A 13,714-nucleotide genomic window follows, 5' to 3' on the forward strand; every position below is an offset into this window, starting at 1 on the left:
CAGCTTTGACAGCCACTCAGGAGCACATGGTTGCAATTTAAGCACGTCGAGCCATCGCTGCACACATTCACGGAAATACATGCGGGCTGGCCGTGCATCTGGATCGCAGTGATAACCAGCCATTCGTGCGCGCCATATACTCTGGAGGCACAGTAACATAACCTGGTCTAACGGCATATCATCGTGGTTATCCAATGGCAAATACCTAATGCCATGGGAATCAAGTGGCAACTGTTTTTTTTATTGTCCTTTGCAGAATATCCCACAAATATACTCCCTCCCAGCAATGCAAAAACACGTGATCTATTGTCTCTGGCTGTTTGCAGATGAGACATTGGGCCCCCCACGGTAGGAACATACCCTTTTCCTCCATAAATGATTTTACACTCAAAGCACCGGTATGTAGCATAAAAAAAAACGTTTTAGCTCCCGGAGCAACTTGCATTTTCTTTACTCGTTTTAATACATTACTTCCTGTGCCTCCATAGTATAAAGCTCGGTACAAGGGCACCGGGAACACCACTTCACAAACATCCTTGTATAATGTTCTCCTGTTAACATTACTTAAATACTCTTTCGAAAAACGTGCGCTTAAGAATTTCACGCTCAAAACAATTTCCCTAAAGAATCCAAACAGAGAACCAGGCATACATTGAGTATAAACTACGAAATCAGGCAACGCTCGACCAAGTCTTTGTTGACACACTGTGCGCCGGAATGGATCGCTGGCATCCCTAAAAAACATAAACCGGTTGACAATCTGTCGCACAAACAAATGACCCAGACCAAGCCCCCCATGCTTCACCTGCCGGAACAAATTTGTCCGACTGCACCTCTCCCAACTCGAGGACCAAAGAAACACCGCAAAAACTCGATGCAATTTTTGCACATTTACACGGGAGCAATGCAACACTTGCATAATATACCATAACTTGCTAATTAAATACAGGTTGCAAACTGCGGCTCTTGCAAATATTGATAATTGAGCGCTTTTCCATTTCTCCGCTTTTTCACTGGTTTCTTTTACTTGCTTTAGCCAATATGGCTCGCTTTCCTTGTAAAATTTGAAGGGCACACCCAAGTACTTTGCAGGCGTTGTAACCCACGACACATTAGCGAAAGTGTCGGGGGTCAGCTGCCATTCTCCGTGCCAAAATCCCAGGCACTTACCCCAGTTAACTTTACTCCCTGTGACTTTGCTAAAATGTTTTACCACATCCACTGTCCTCTTTATACTCACCTTATTTACACAAAAAACCGCAACGTCATCTGCGTATGCCAGCAATTTCACTTCTGACTCCTGCAGTCGAAAACCAACATTGTCATTGTTTTGTAGGATGCTTAAACACAACGTTTCAATATAAATGCCGAACAAAAGAGGGCTGATGGGGCAACCTTGGCGCACCGAACGTTGTACGTTGATGGGGGCCCCCAGTGACTTATTGACAATTAATCTCGTAGTGCAGTTACGGTACGCCAAAGCCAATCCCTCTCGAATAATAGAGCCGACATTAACATAGTCTAATATACTGAACAGAATAGTATGTGCCACACAATCAAAAGCTTTCTCCAAGTCCAACTGCAGTAACGCAACACATGCATGAGTTGCATCGCAGCATTCGAGCACACTTCTCGCTTTGTGAATGTTCTGAAAGATAGATCGCCCTTTGATACCGCACGTTTGGTGAGGGCCCACTAGTTCGCATATAACCGTTTGTAGTCTGCCAGCAAGCACCTTCATATAAATCTTGTAATCAACGTTTGTCAGAGCAATGGGCCTGTAAGACGACAACTGCCTAAGCTTATCTGGTTGGTCAGTTTTCGGAATAAGTACTGTGTGCGACGATCCGAAAGACGCAGGCAGTGCCTTCAGTTCATACGCTTCATTAAATAAGGCACACAACAAAGGAGATAGCTGTTCCTTGAACGCTTTATAAAAAGCCGCACTCAGGCCATCAGGCCCGGGTGATTTCCCTGGGTTTAAATTTTCTATTGCCTGCTGCACTTCTTTTTCGCTTATTGGCCGCTCCAGTCTTTCTTTTTGTTCCTCGTCAATTTTTAGCATTGCGTCAAGAAAGGATTCTTTAAAACGGTCCAAATAAACCTCTCGGGACGAAAATAGATCTTCATAATACTCCCGGAAAGCTTTCGCGATTCCTTCGTTATCGGTTTCTGTGCGTCCTGCCCAATCTACCTCTGCCACGTGATTTCGCCTTGCATTTGCTTTTTCTATTCCCAACGATCTTTTTGTCGGCGTCTCATCCATGGCCGATTTTTCCGCTCTTGCACCCACTACCGCTCCTTGGTATCTGTCTTCTTCTGTCAAGTTAATCTGTTTTTATTTTTCGAATATCCTCTATCCATCTGCCGGGTGCCTTACATTCCTGTTCGTGTAGTTTTGCAAGCAAAGCCTTAAGCTGGGTTTCTGTAATTTTCTTCTCGTACAGCAGGGAACTGGATCTGTCGATGGCTTTAATTTTAATCTGTTCCTTGCACAACTCTCACTGTTTCCAGATTTCGACCGAAGTCTCTGGCCTCACTTTAATCAATTCATTCAATACCACGCGTCTAAGGGCATCATCCTTAAGCAATTTATTGTTGAATTTCCATAACTCCCAGCTAAATGCATTGCTTCGTTTTTTGGTGCCGAATAAGCACTGCACCAAACAGTCATCCGTGAATGTCATAGGCACAACTCGGTATTCATTGCATGAAGGAATCAGATCCAGCGACGCGTAAATTCTGTCCAGACGCGCGTGGCTAGAACCTTGGAAGTGCGTCTACTGAACGGCACGCGGCCCTTCCAAGCAATCAGCCACATCCTCCATATTCCATTCGCTTATTAACTGGCATAACACTTCAGTGCTCTTGTCTCTGAATCCGCGTGTGCTGGTTTTGTCTCGAGCATTCAGTACAGAGTTAAAATCGCCCAGCAATACTACCTGCCTTTCCGTACTTAACTGCTGCATAACATTCTCGAAAAACACTGTTCTTTCCTCCACACCGTTAGGAGCGTACACACAAATAATGCGCCACTCAACACTGCTGTATACACAATCAGCCACTACACACCGTCCAGAAGAGCATGAGGAGTAGCCCTTTACAACCAGACCAGGCAGCTTTTTGACGAACAATACACACCCGGCCGAACTACCAACTGCGTGGCTAACAATGGCGTAAAATCTAGCCGTGAAACGTCGCACCATGCTCCCGGTCTCTTCCTCCCCATCAACCTTAGTTTCTTGCACGGCAAGCACGTCAATATCATGGTCAGTTAAGAGCCGGTGCACCTGGCTCTGCTTCTTTTTGCCTGCCAATCCTCTGACATTTAACGTGGCTACTCTTAAGGTGGTTTCAGGCGCCATTTTCATCAAGGGTGAAGAGACCGAAAGCATGGTGCTTACCTTTCCCGTCTAGCGCGTTGCTAGACGCCGTCGTTGGATCCATCCCCGTCCGGTGCGAGTGGCTGACCTGCAGCGGGGGCACTTTATCCGCTGCCCGTCTCTCTGATGAAATGTTTGGCCGCGGACGAAGCGTGGACCGCCGCGGTTGCCCCGTTTTTGCTGGTGGCTCGTCGACGCTGGGGGCTGACGGCTGGTTACCTTCGGGTTCGGACTGCGTGTGGGATCGCTTGGCTGGGGCTGGGACGCCTGGCTTACGAACACCGCTGGTGTCCGAGTGCTCCTCCCCATTATCCTGTTCCATACCGTTTCCCGGCTCAAGTGACGTGCCTTCCTCATTGCTAGGGAGCTCAGGTGCAGAGTCCGCTCCCCCCCCTCCCTCGCAGCATTGCCGCTTTCTGCCGAGTCCACCGACAAATCCGTCTCCCGTGTCTGCGTTCGCACCTCTCCGGCACCCTTCGCCGCCTCCTCCGCCTCGACCACGTCCATGGTGAGCTCCGCCGACCGTTCCGCAGTTCCATGTCCCGCGGCCGAAGCGTACGAAAGCACACAGGCAGCTTCGTCATGACCGTAGCGTCTACACTTTGGACAACGCGGCACCTTGCATTCTCGTCGAACGTGACCGGTACCGCGGCAGCGCAGGCACTGCATCGCTCTTCCAGGCACCACGACAAGGGCCAGCTCTCCGGCCACTCGCAGCTGGTGAGGTAAGTCATCGACCTTAATGCCGGGTTTCAATTTCAGGAGCACAGTCCTCGTGGTGGACCCCTTCTCCCTGACGCCTTGAACTCTCCACCTCCCCCGGGTCACCTCGGTCACCTTCCCAAAAGCCGCAAAAGCCGTCCGGATGTCGTCGTCTGCCACACCGTACAACATCCAGTGAAGTCGCAGTTTCACCTGTTGGGCCTCGGGATCGATAATAAGGCAACGGCGTCCCTTAACTTCGAGCTCCTTGAAAGCCGCCAATTTCTTCGTTGCTTCTGTGCTGCTTAACGTGACCGCCCAAACATGGTTGATCTGATACGCCCCCAACGCCACAACGTCGGGGAGCGTACCAGCGTTGGCAAGGGCGTCGCGGAAATCCTCGACCCTGTATGGCCTGACTCGCACATCGCCGTGCAAAAAAAAGCGTATTAAAAACAACGCGTCCGGTGGGCAAAGTTGGCAGAATAATCTGATATTCGCTATCATCCATGTCCTCAAGCCTGTTTCCGCGGCTTGAAAGGGCCGCTATCGCCGCTCCGCTGGAGCACATGATTCTGCGACCGTTCACTACGGTGGCCGGAAGTAGAATGACTGAGCTACACCCCCAGATCGACAGGTGATCTCGTCATTGGTCCCTTGAATATTGTTTCACTGCTTTCGTAATGAATAAAGTAAACAAAAATTCGTTTAACGACACGACATGCCGCATTTACACGCACCGATTCTGTAATGGGATCCTCTGAGGCTGTGATTCCAAAGTTTATCTCTAGCAACTTTATACTTACCACTCTTCTTCAAATATTTTGAAACAAACAAAAAAAGCTATGCCGGGATCCCTGGAGGTGCCGAGGTTTGAACCCGGGGCCTCTCACATCCGAAGCGAGCGCTCTACCATTGGGCTACACTCCCTTTTTTTCTTTATTGCCGGCTTTGACACACAATACACAACATACAAAAGTGATAAAACGTGTCAGCAAACCTTTAGCGGACACGACGCGTTAAAATTTATTCATCTCTACCAAGCTGTTAAGCTGGTCTATCCAATCTGGTGGTTCGGGGAGTGTTCGATACACTTCCCTCAAACGTACAACACTTTCTATAAAATGTTCCCGCACAGGGCGCACATCAACATCTGCATTGTTGAACTGCATTCGCGTTTTCCACAAGCTGTGGAGGCTGAGGAGCATAATCGTATCCAGGGGTCCATTGTCAGCGTGTAAAACCGGAAGGAATCTTATGCCGTACATATCTAGGGGTAATTCTTGTTTAAAAGTCCTTTGAAGCACATCCCAGAAAAAGATGGGATCCCAACAATCGAGGAATACGTTTTCTATGGTTTCAGCTTTCTTACATAGGTAACAGTTAGTTGTCCAGGGTACAAAAAGACCTTTTTCATGAAGCCATGTTTTTACTGATAACGTGTTAGTATGAAGTTTAAAGAAAAAGGATTTGACCGAGGGTAACACCGGCATTCTCTTCACTCTGTGCAAAACATCTCCTCCTGGGCCTCCACATAATGGCAAACGATAAAGTGGAACCGGAATCATTGCATCCAATAAATCTGAGTACAATTTTTTCCGCGTGACATCACTCAAGTATTGCATCGAAAATCGCGCATGCAGCATCCCGTATGCAAGTACCACTTCGCGTACCCAAGCAGCACACTAGCATTGGTCCGACAATGGTTCATCACTGGAAAAGAATGGCATCAATATTGGACTGATATTGGCATTTGGGCATTTTACTACATTCTCCATTCTTGGCCCATCTTTCGTTCCAAGATTGGTCCAGTGTTCAACCAAGCTGGAGCCACCAATGTAGGCACAATATTAGACTTTCCATTCATGCACCATGATTCTTGCCAATACTGTCCAGCATTATACCATCATTGTACTACCAATATTTGTTTAATACCAGCTATTCCATTGATGGCCCATTGTCAGTGCCAATATCATACCAATGGTTAGCCATTGCAGGTGCACTGGCTACTCCATTCATGCCGCATATTGTCGATACCAATATTAATCCAATGGTTTATGGGTACACCGGCTACTCCATTCATGTACCATTGATGATGTCAAGATTACACATTTTGTTTCACTGCCTGTGCAGGCCATAAAATGCAGCCTTTTTCATTCTAGCCATATTCGTGACAGCACATCGAACTTGCTGGGACAATAATGGCCTTTCAAATAGGAGTGGCCATATAAATTCAAATTGTCGCTCATGAGCAACCAGTAGATATTCACAAAACAAGGGCATGGTTCACAAAAAGATAATATTTATTGCAATTGTTACTATAGACGGCAGTTAATACTAGCCAGCGCTGAGGGCACACACAGCAGCAGTTAGCGGGGCAGTGGCAGGGTTGGTCAGGGCAGGGCGGGCTCTCGGGAAGTGGAAGGGGCCAGGGAGCTGGAGGGCACACTCATAGGCGTAGTGAGGGGGCTGACCCTGCAATTGCATTCACAGGTGGCATGCCTGGTTCGCCAGGGGAGGTTTCAGCATAACGCCTTTTTCTTCCACCCCCCCCCCCCCCCCCCTGTCACAGGAACCAGGCAGCCACCTGCGAATAAATGCGTGTGCCTCCAAATCGTCCACCCCAACTTTTTCGCAAATGACACCTGCACAAAAACAATGAGGAAACAAAATTTACAACACTATTAAGAGGCATACAAAATCGCGCGCATTATTTTAGGAAGATGTAGAAAATTCCAGGATTCATGTACCGAAATTTATGGTCAATGAGAAACACTATACTGATGAGTTCCAGATTAGTTTCAGCTGCCTTGGGTTTATTAGGATGAAAGACGCACATACATTGCATAGCATGTGCCCTGTTGCATTTTGATCGCCTCCACAGCAATACGGCTGAGACAGCCAGTGTTTCATCCCACACTAGGAATTAGTGCTTGATTGTCAGCTGTCTCCGCATATGACTGGCGCGCTAGTTTTTTGCCGCTCCTACGCTTTCTGCGATGTGCAAACAGTTTATACTAAATATCGTTACCAAGAGAATGTTCGGCGACCATTTGCATTTTTTTTAAATGGCTAGATATAATATACACAAGCGATCTAAGCCCACGACTGCTTCACTGCCCGCTGGTTAGCTGATATACGCTTTTGACTGGTTCTGTGGGTAGTTCACTTAAACGGGAGCTCACTTAAACGGGTAGCTCACAGGTGCATCATTTTTACACATATACTGCTTGTCCAACCAAATTTGATCCAAGGAATAAAAAAAAACATTTCGGAGGCAGGCAAAGGAAATCATATATATATATTGCTGGAAGCTACCTTGAGCGCAAAAAAAAAGGTTTTGTTTGGAATCCTTAATTGACATTATTTACCTAAATTACTGATTAATGACTTACACAATAAATGGTGTTGCTACTTTGAAGAGTACCGGCACAAACCACGTTTGTTTATTTGTGATAAAGAACCCTCACGTCTGCATTTTGAACGCCAGATACAATAGGAAACCACGAAAATACAGAAATCTGATTCCCGGACAATACAATTGAGGACTTGGCTTGGCTCGACAGCCCTGTGTAGCGTTAGACCTACAAGTTGCCTATGGTTTCTTCGTCCGCGCCAGCACATCGTCCAACAAGCCTGTATTTGTATTTTACAGCTGAAAAATACTGTTAAACTCATTTATATCCTTCCCGCTTTGTAGTCATTATCCGCATTGCAAAGTTCGGCGCGCTCATTGTAACTCGAGCCTTCATGTGCGCCAAAGGGCCGACGCGAAGCAACCATCGCCAGCATATCACCCTTACTCATGCATGGGGCTAGCAATCATAGCGGCAGGTTGTTTTGTCCGCTCAAAATCATGTTGTGAGCAGCACAATTGAGGTGCGCGAATGGGCTGGTAACGGTTTCGGTATCTACATAACCCGGAATTTATCTGCAGCTGGAAAAAGAGGTACACATGAGGTTTCTAACCGCAAATATTGAAACAGGGGTTTCCGAACGTGCTCACCGAATCTGTAAGTCCTATTTATTGTCTAAAGTGAATATTTAGTACTTGAAGCGAATAACCGCACTTCCCCACGTACAAAATAAAAATTTTCTGCGCTGTCCTAAGTGGCTGCCAGCAATGCCCCACCGGTTTCCATCGTCTGTTTCTAATGGTTTATTTATAACCCTTGGCTCAAGCTATGGGGCGCAGCAGGTGTAATGTAGCTTGAATAAAACCTGCAAGAGATCATACATATGGGTAGATTTGTAAGGTTTACAGATTTCACTTACAAATTCTACAGGAATCGCGTCACTGCGGCCTTTCTTTAAAATTGACACGTAATAGCGCTATATTCGTGGCTAAAATAAAGTACTCAACGCATTAATTCAGCTTAGCAAATGCAGCTGTAACAGAAAGTGAGGGCTGGCGACACCTAAGGTGTGCCTAGCTTTCAAATTTTCTTAGATGGCACAACCGTTCGAAATATGGAATAATAAAAAAAGCCCTTGATATTGGCTTTCTCACAGCGTATTATGGGTGCCTTAGATAAGAAACATAATCGAGGTCCCATGGCCATCTTTCGTTTCCAATGAAATTCTTATATGTGGTGGGCAAATATCTAGACACAAAAGAATTAACCTTAGTTTTTCAAGATACGCGTAGTTTCCTCGAAAAAAAACAATTGTATGGTATATCTCTAGAGGTAGAAAACGCTGTTTTTGCCATTTCAAAATGTTGCAAGTTTGGATACCATGATTTTGTCATCTGCTCTTTTTTACTCACTAAATATATGCAGGTTTTATATTTACAAACACTAATAGAAACCTATTTTGTTTTTGCAGTTGTGTTATTAAAAAATCGCAAACTTTTCTTCAGGAGCGATACGCTGCAAAAAATATTCATTTTTAACCTTATGTACTGGCATGTGATGCATTATGTTGGTTGCACTAAATATGTTTTCACTTCCTGACGCATGTTCTTAATTCCAGGCAGTATCTGGAGCTCCAGACCACTAGGTGTGTTCTCCACAACGCATCAAAATTGCTCAGAATTCGAAAACAGCAGTAAAGGGCAAATTTTCTGCAATTAAAAAAAGATCATCTTCGATTTTCATTCAAATCCCTCTCAAAAATCTTCAGTACCTCAAAAATATCACGGACTAAAAAGTGTTGCGTTATACTGTTTAAAAATATAACATTAAATATTAAACCGAGTGCTTGTGCTGATAATGGCCAAACTCAGCCGGCATTCTTGCAAGATCCAATAATATCTTGGCACAGAAACTATTTCTCTACATTATCTAGGTTCCATTCTTTATTTCTGAAAACATTTTAAGCTCTAGATTTGTGTGTGTATCTGCATATTATTTTGAAATTGGACAAAAGTAAGAAAATGGTAAAATAAGGAAAACTGATTAGAATTGAAGAAACGGCCGCAACATCAATTTTTATCAAAACCTGTGGAAACAATGCAAAGTACTTTGTTAATTTGAGTCAGTAAATATATTGAATTCTGCAAAATGTAATATTAGAAATATAAAAATGCTTGTTTTTGTTCTATAGATGTGCTTATATGGCTCCCCCTTATGGAATAGGCATCAAAACTTCAATTTAGTATCTGCTGAATTTAGTTACATTTTACCTTAAGTAAAATTTAAAACCTTGTCAGCGCTTATACACCGTTTTTCTGCTTCTGGGACAAATACTTAATGTAGCTTAAATGGTAATAATTCACTATTTCTGTCCATTTCATGGCAGAACGCAAGTGAAGGCTGAACTTTTTCTCTGTCCTGCATTCTTTTTTATTGCTAGGTGCAATAGTATTCAATCTAGGTTATTAATATATTATTCCATTTCTCAGCTTTGACCACCACTAACAATACTATATTTTTGAAGATGATTTTTCAATGTGTAATTTTTATAATTACAATCATAAGCAAATCGCTTTCCAGCATAATACTTTTGGTGGCGTTACAGAGAACACACATAGCAGCTTAGAGCTCCAAATTCTGCCTTAAATTAACAATATGACCTGCGTAATAAACACAGAATGTTTTAGTGCAAACAACGCAACGCATCACGCCAGTATGTAAGGTTGAACATTAACATTTTTGTAGCGCGTTGTTCTTGAAGCAAAGTTTGCGATTTTTTACTAAATCAACTGCATCAATGAAACACACTTTTAATACTTCTTATACAAGTAAACGTTACCCAAATGCGGTGAGTAAAAAACAGTGGATGACAAAATTTTACGCAACCAGCCGGCCTCCAAACGTGCAACTTTTTGAAACGACAAAAACGGCGTTTTCCAGCTTTAGTGATAGGCGTTTTTTTGTTTTTTTTTTCGAGAATACTACGCCGCATCTGGCAAACCTAAGGGTCATTCCTTTGTGTCGAGACATTAGCCCACGACATATGAAAATTTAATTTAAAAAAATGGTGATGGCACCACGATTACTGTTCCTGTCCGAAGACATCCATATTTGTTTTCATTTCGTCTCTTCAAACAGGCTGGTTTAGCCAATGCGTTGAATAAAAATATCATCGCATATATTAAAGATTTTCGCCCTATATGTTATACCTAAAGCTACCTATATTGTCACAACTGTCATACATTATTTGTAGCTGAAACAACATCACAAAAGGGATTCGATTGCAAATTGTTCGCTAGGTAAATAGACGTACGAGAAGACACACGTATACTTTGTAGAATACAATTTAGGAAAGAGCAGATACAAACTACAGGCGAATAATGCTATGATATGGAGAATATGTATTACTCCGGTTAACAGTAAAAAAATCAACTTTTAACATATTAATATATTCGACAAACTATTGCATGCTCACATAGGAACACAATGAGTTCATCCACGCATCTAATGTCTATGGGCATTAGATGTGTGGATGACTTCGTTTTATTCCAATTCGTGCGTCACTCAAAATATTTGAACGAGAAAAAAGTTAATGTCTACACAATTTTCAGTAAGTATACCACAAATTATACTAAGGTGCTTCATATATGTCACATCACCTAGCAAGTGAAATGGGATAACAGAAGTAATGAGACTCTAACCCTCATCAGCATTTCGCTTTTGCACCATCTTTGTAAGTTTTTAGGCAGGCTTTTCCACTGATTATCCTCTTCTTTATACCCCTGCCACCCACAGGACACAAATCTTCTGGGGGTACCGAACTGTTGGTTTTCGCACCAGTGATACAACTTAATCGATCCATTTATACGTAGAAAACACTAAAAAAAAATGAAAGCATGTATGTGTAGGCGCAATCATTCACCGGCGATTTAATATGATTTGAACAATAAAATCAAGGGATCACACTCGAAGTAACAAAAAAGTGGTGGAGAGATAGGAATTGAAGAAATGAAAGGTGGTTGCTTTCTGCAAAAAGCCAATAGCAAGAGGTCCACTGTCTATAAGAATAGGCAATAAAAATAAGGTATATTTAAAGGTGCATGCAGCAGTTACAGTGATGCAGTGCTACCTTTTTTTAGGCAGGCTTTTCCGCTGATTTTCTTCTTCTTTATTGCCCTTCCAACCACAGGACACATATCTTCTGGGGGTTGTCGGTTTTCGCACCAGTGATACAACTCAATCGATCCATTTCTACGTAGAAAACGCTCCCGATGCGCATCTAAAAAAAAATGAAAGCATGTATGTGCAGGCTAAATCATTCACACATGATAAAAAATATGATTTGAACAATGAAATCAAATGATCACACCCAGAGCAACAAGAAAGTGGTGGAGAGATAGAAATTGAAGCAATGAAAGACGGTTGCTTACTGAACAAAGCCTATAGCAAGAGGTCCTGCGTCTATAAGAATAGGCAATAAATTAAGCCACGTTTATAGGTGCATGCAGCAGTTAAAGTGATGCAGTGTTACCTTTCTTTTTCACTGCAGTGATTGGTATAAATATTACAGCAATTGCTAGGCATCTCAGGTAGCCCCATTGAAAACTTCATCCAAGGTACCGAGGAGCAGTGGCGTGTTATTTGCAGCTGTTAACGGAAAGACAGGCTATCCTGTGAGTGCATGCGCATTTCCTCCTTTTTGTACCTTGAATAAAAGCGACAGAACAGTGAGTGTTGTAAGAGGTGCAGCGTCCCTAGGAATGGGGAACAAAATTAAGTTTTAATAAACAGAGGTACAAAACGAAGCAAATATGCCTGCAATAATAGCATGATGGCCTACCTTTTGATCAACAGCTGTAAACAACCTGTCACTGCCAGTCGGTTCTTTAGATAGGCTTATCAATGCCAGAGCTTAAAGCTAAGAGCAATATGAGTAATATTTATTGCGGTCACGGCCGTAAACAATTCTAGCGGAACACTCCATTACTGTAACTATTCAACCGTCCATTTATACATATCGTTCATTAAAGAACCATGCACATCATATTAAATTGCTCTTTTCTACTCCCAAATGATTTCCTATAGAATTAGAATACGTGGATCGCTGCTTCGGTTTCAACATTTTTGCACGATGGCTATGGCGTGCACTTCATGCATACGGTACGGTACGTGAGGTACAAAGAGCTGTAATTGCCGAACAGGCGGACCTGACGGCCTGTCCCATTTCGCCTGAAAGTGTGCGCCGTGATCGAGCGCTTCGCGAGCAATATTTCGGACGATATGCATGGTTGCCTCATACCGGCCGTCAATGTTTTGTACAATGTGTCCCGCGTGCACGTTGTTTACTTTGCAGTGACAGGGACGCAGTGCACACACGGCTGATGTGCCTTTTTGCTTGTATTGTTATTTTCCCCTGCCTTCGAAGCGCGTCTGCGAAATCGCTCTCCTATTGTCGCCGCTTTCTGATAACGCCCTCACCTGAAGGCGCGGACTCAGAAGGGGGGCGTCGATTTAGAAAATTTTGAAAAGGGGCTCACTTGCGCTGTTCACAGCTTTCAATTCCTCAATATGATATTAACCATTATAAAAGTGGAGGTTCATTATGACTTAATTATAGCCTAATCATCAAGCGGCATCACGCACATGTCTGCCCCACTGTAAAATTCGCTTGCACAAACGGCACGAACAGTTTTCAAAACTTCGTCTGTACATCTGAAAACAAAAAACTGCCCTTAACTCTTAACAAAATCCAAAAACTGTGCGAACATGGCTTCCTGCGCGCAGAAGAGAGGCTGTCCAAAATATATGTACAAAGCCGGGCGCGTAGTATCTGGTTACTAATTGATTGCGGCGCGCTGCACAGTCAAAAAACTGCGCAAATGGCTGCCTGCAGTGTTCTGTCACGTGTTGGTGGCATACACACCTGTTACGCACGGCTCCTCTATTTTCGGCGCAATTGCTATTATATCGCAGCCAGCAAATAAGTCCACGAACTTGCTTGCATGTAACCCGGACGAAAATTCGCTTAGTTCTTGAAGTCATGCTTCGCGCAGTTGTTTCGAGGAGAATACGGAAAGAGAACATTTGGGACTGGTAGGAGATTATATAGAACCAATTATGAAGCAACGGCATGCTGCAAAGATATATACTCACGGTCTAAGATGACGGCGTTCACTGAGTCTGATAATGCCGATGGTATCCCGCCGTTGCTGTAATCCGTACTCCGGCGACATTTCACAGCTCAGCTATTCACTGATATGTAGCAAGCACCAA

General features: G+C 43.8%; 1 non-coding gene across 1 annotated transcript; it reads right to left on the minus strand.

Moving 5' to 3' along the window:
- Positions 1–4,943: 4,943 nt before the first annotated feature.
- TRNAP-CGG (transfer RNA proline (anticodon CGG)) lies at positions 4,944–5,015 on the minus strand. Its single transcript has one exon. It is a non-coding gene; the product is annotated as a tRNA-Pro (tRNA).
- Between the last annotated feature and the right edge of the window lie 8,699 nt (positions 5,016–13,714).

This window comes from Amblyomma maculatum, chromosome 3 (assembly GCF_055883805.1).
Source record: "Amblyomma maculatum isolate TAMU_Amacu chromosome 3, ASM5588380v1, whole genome shotgun sequence".
Taxonomy (NCBI): Eukaryota; Metazoa; Arthropoda; class Arachnida; order Ixodida; family Ixodidae; genus Amblyomma; species Amblyomma maculatum.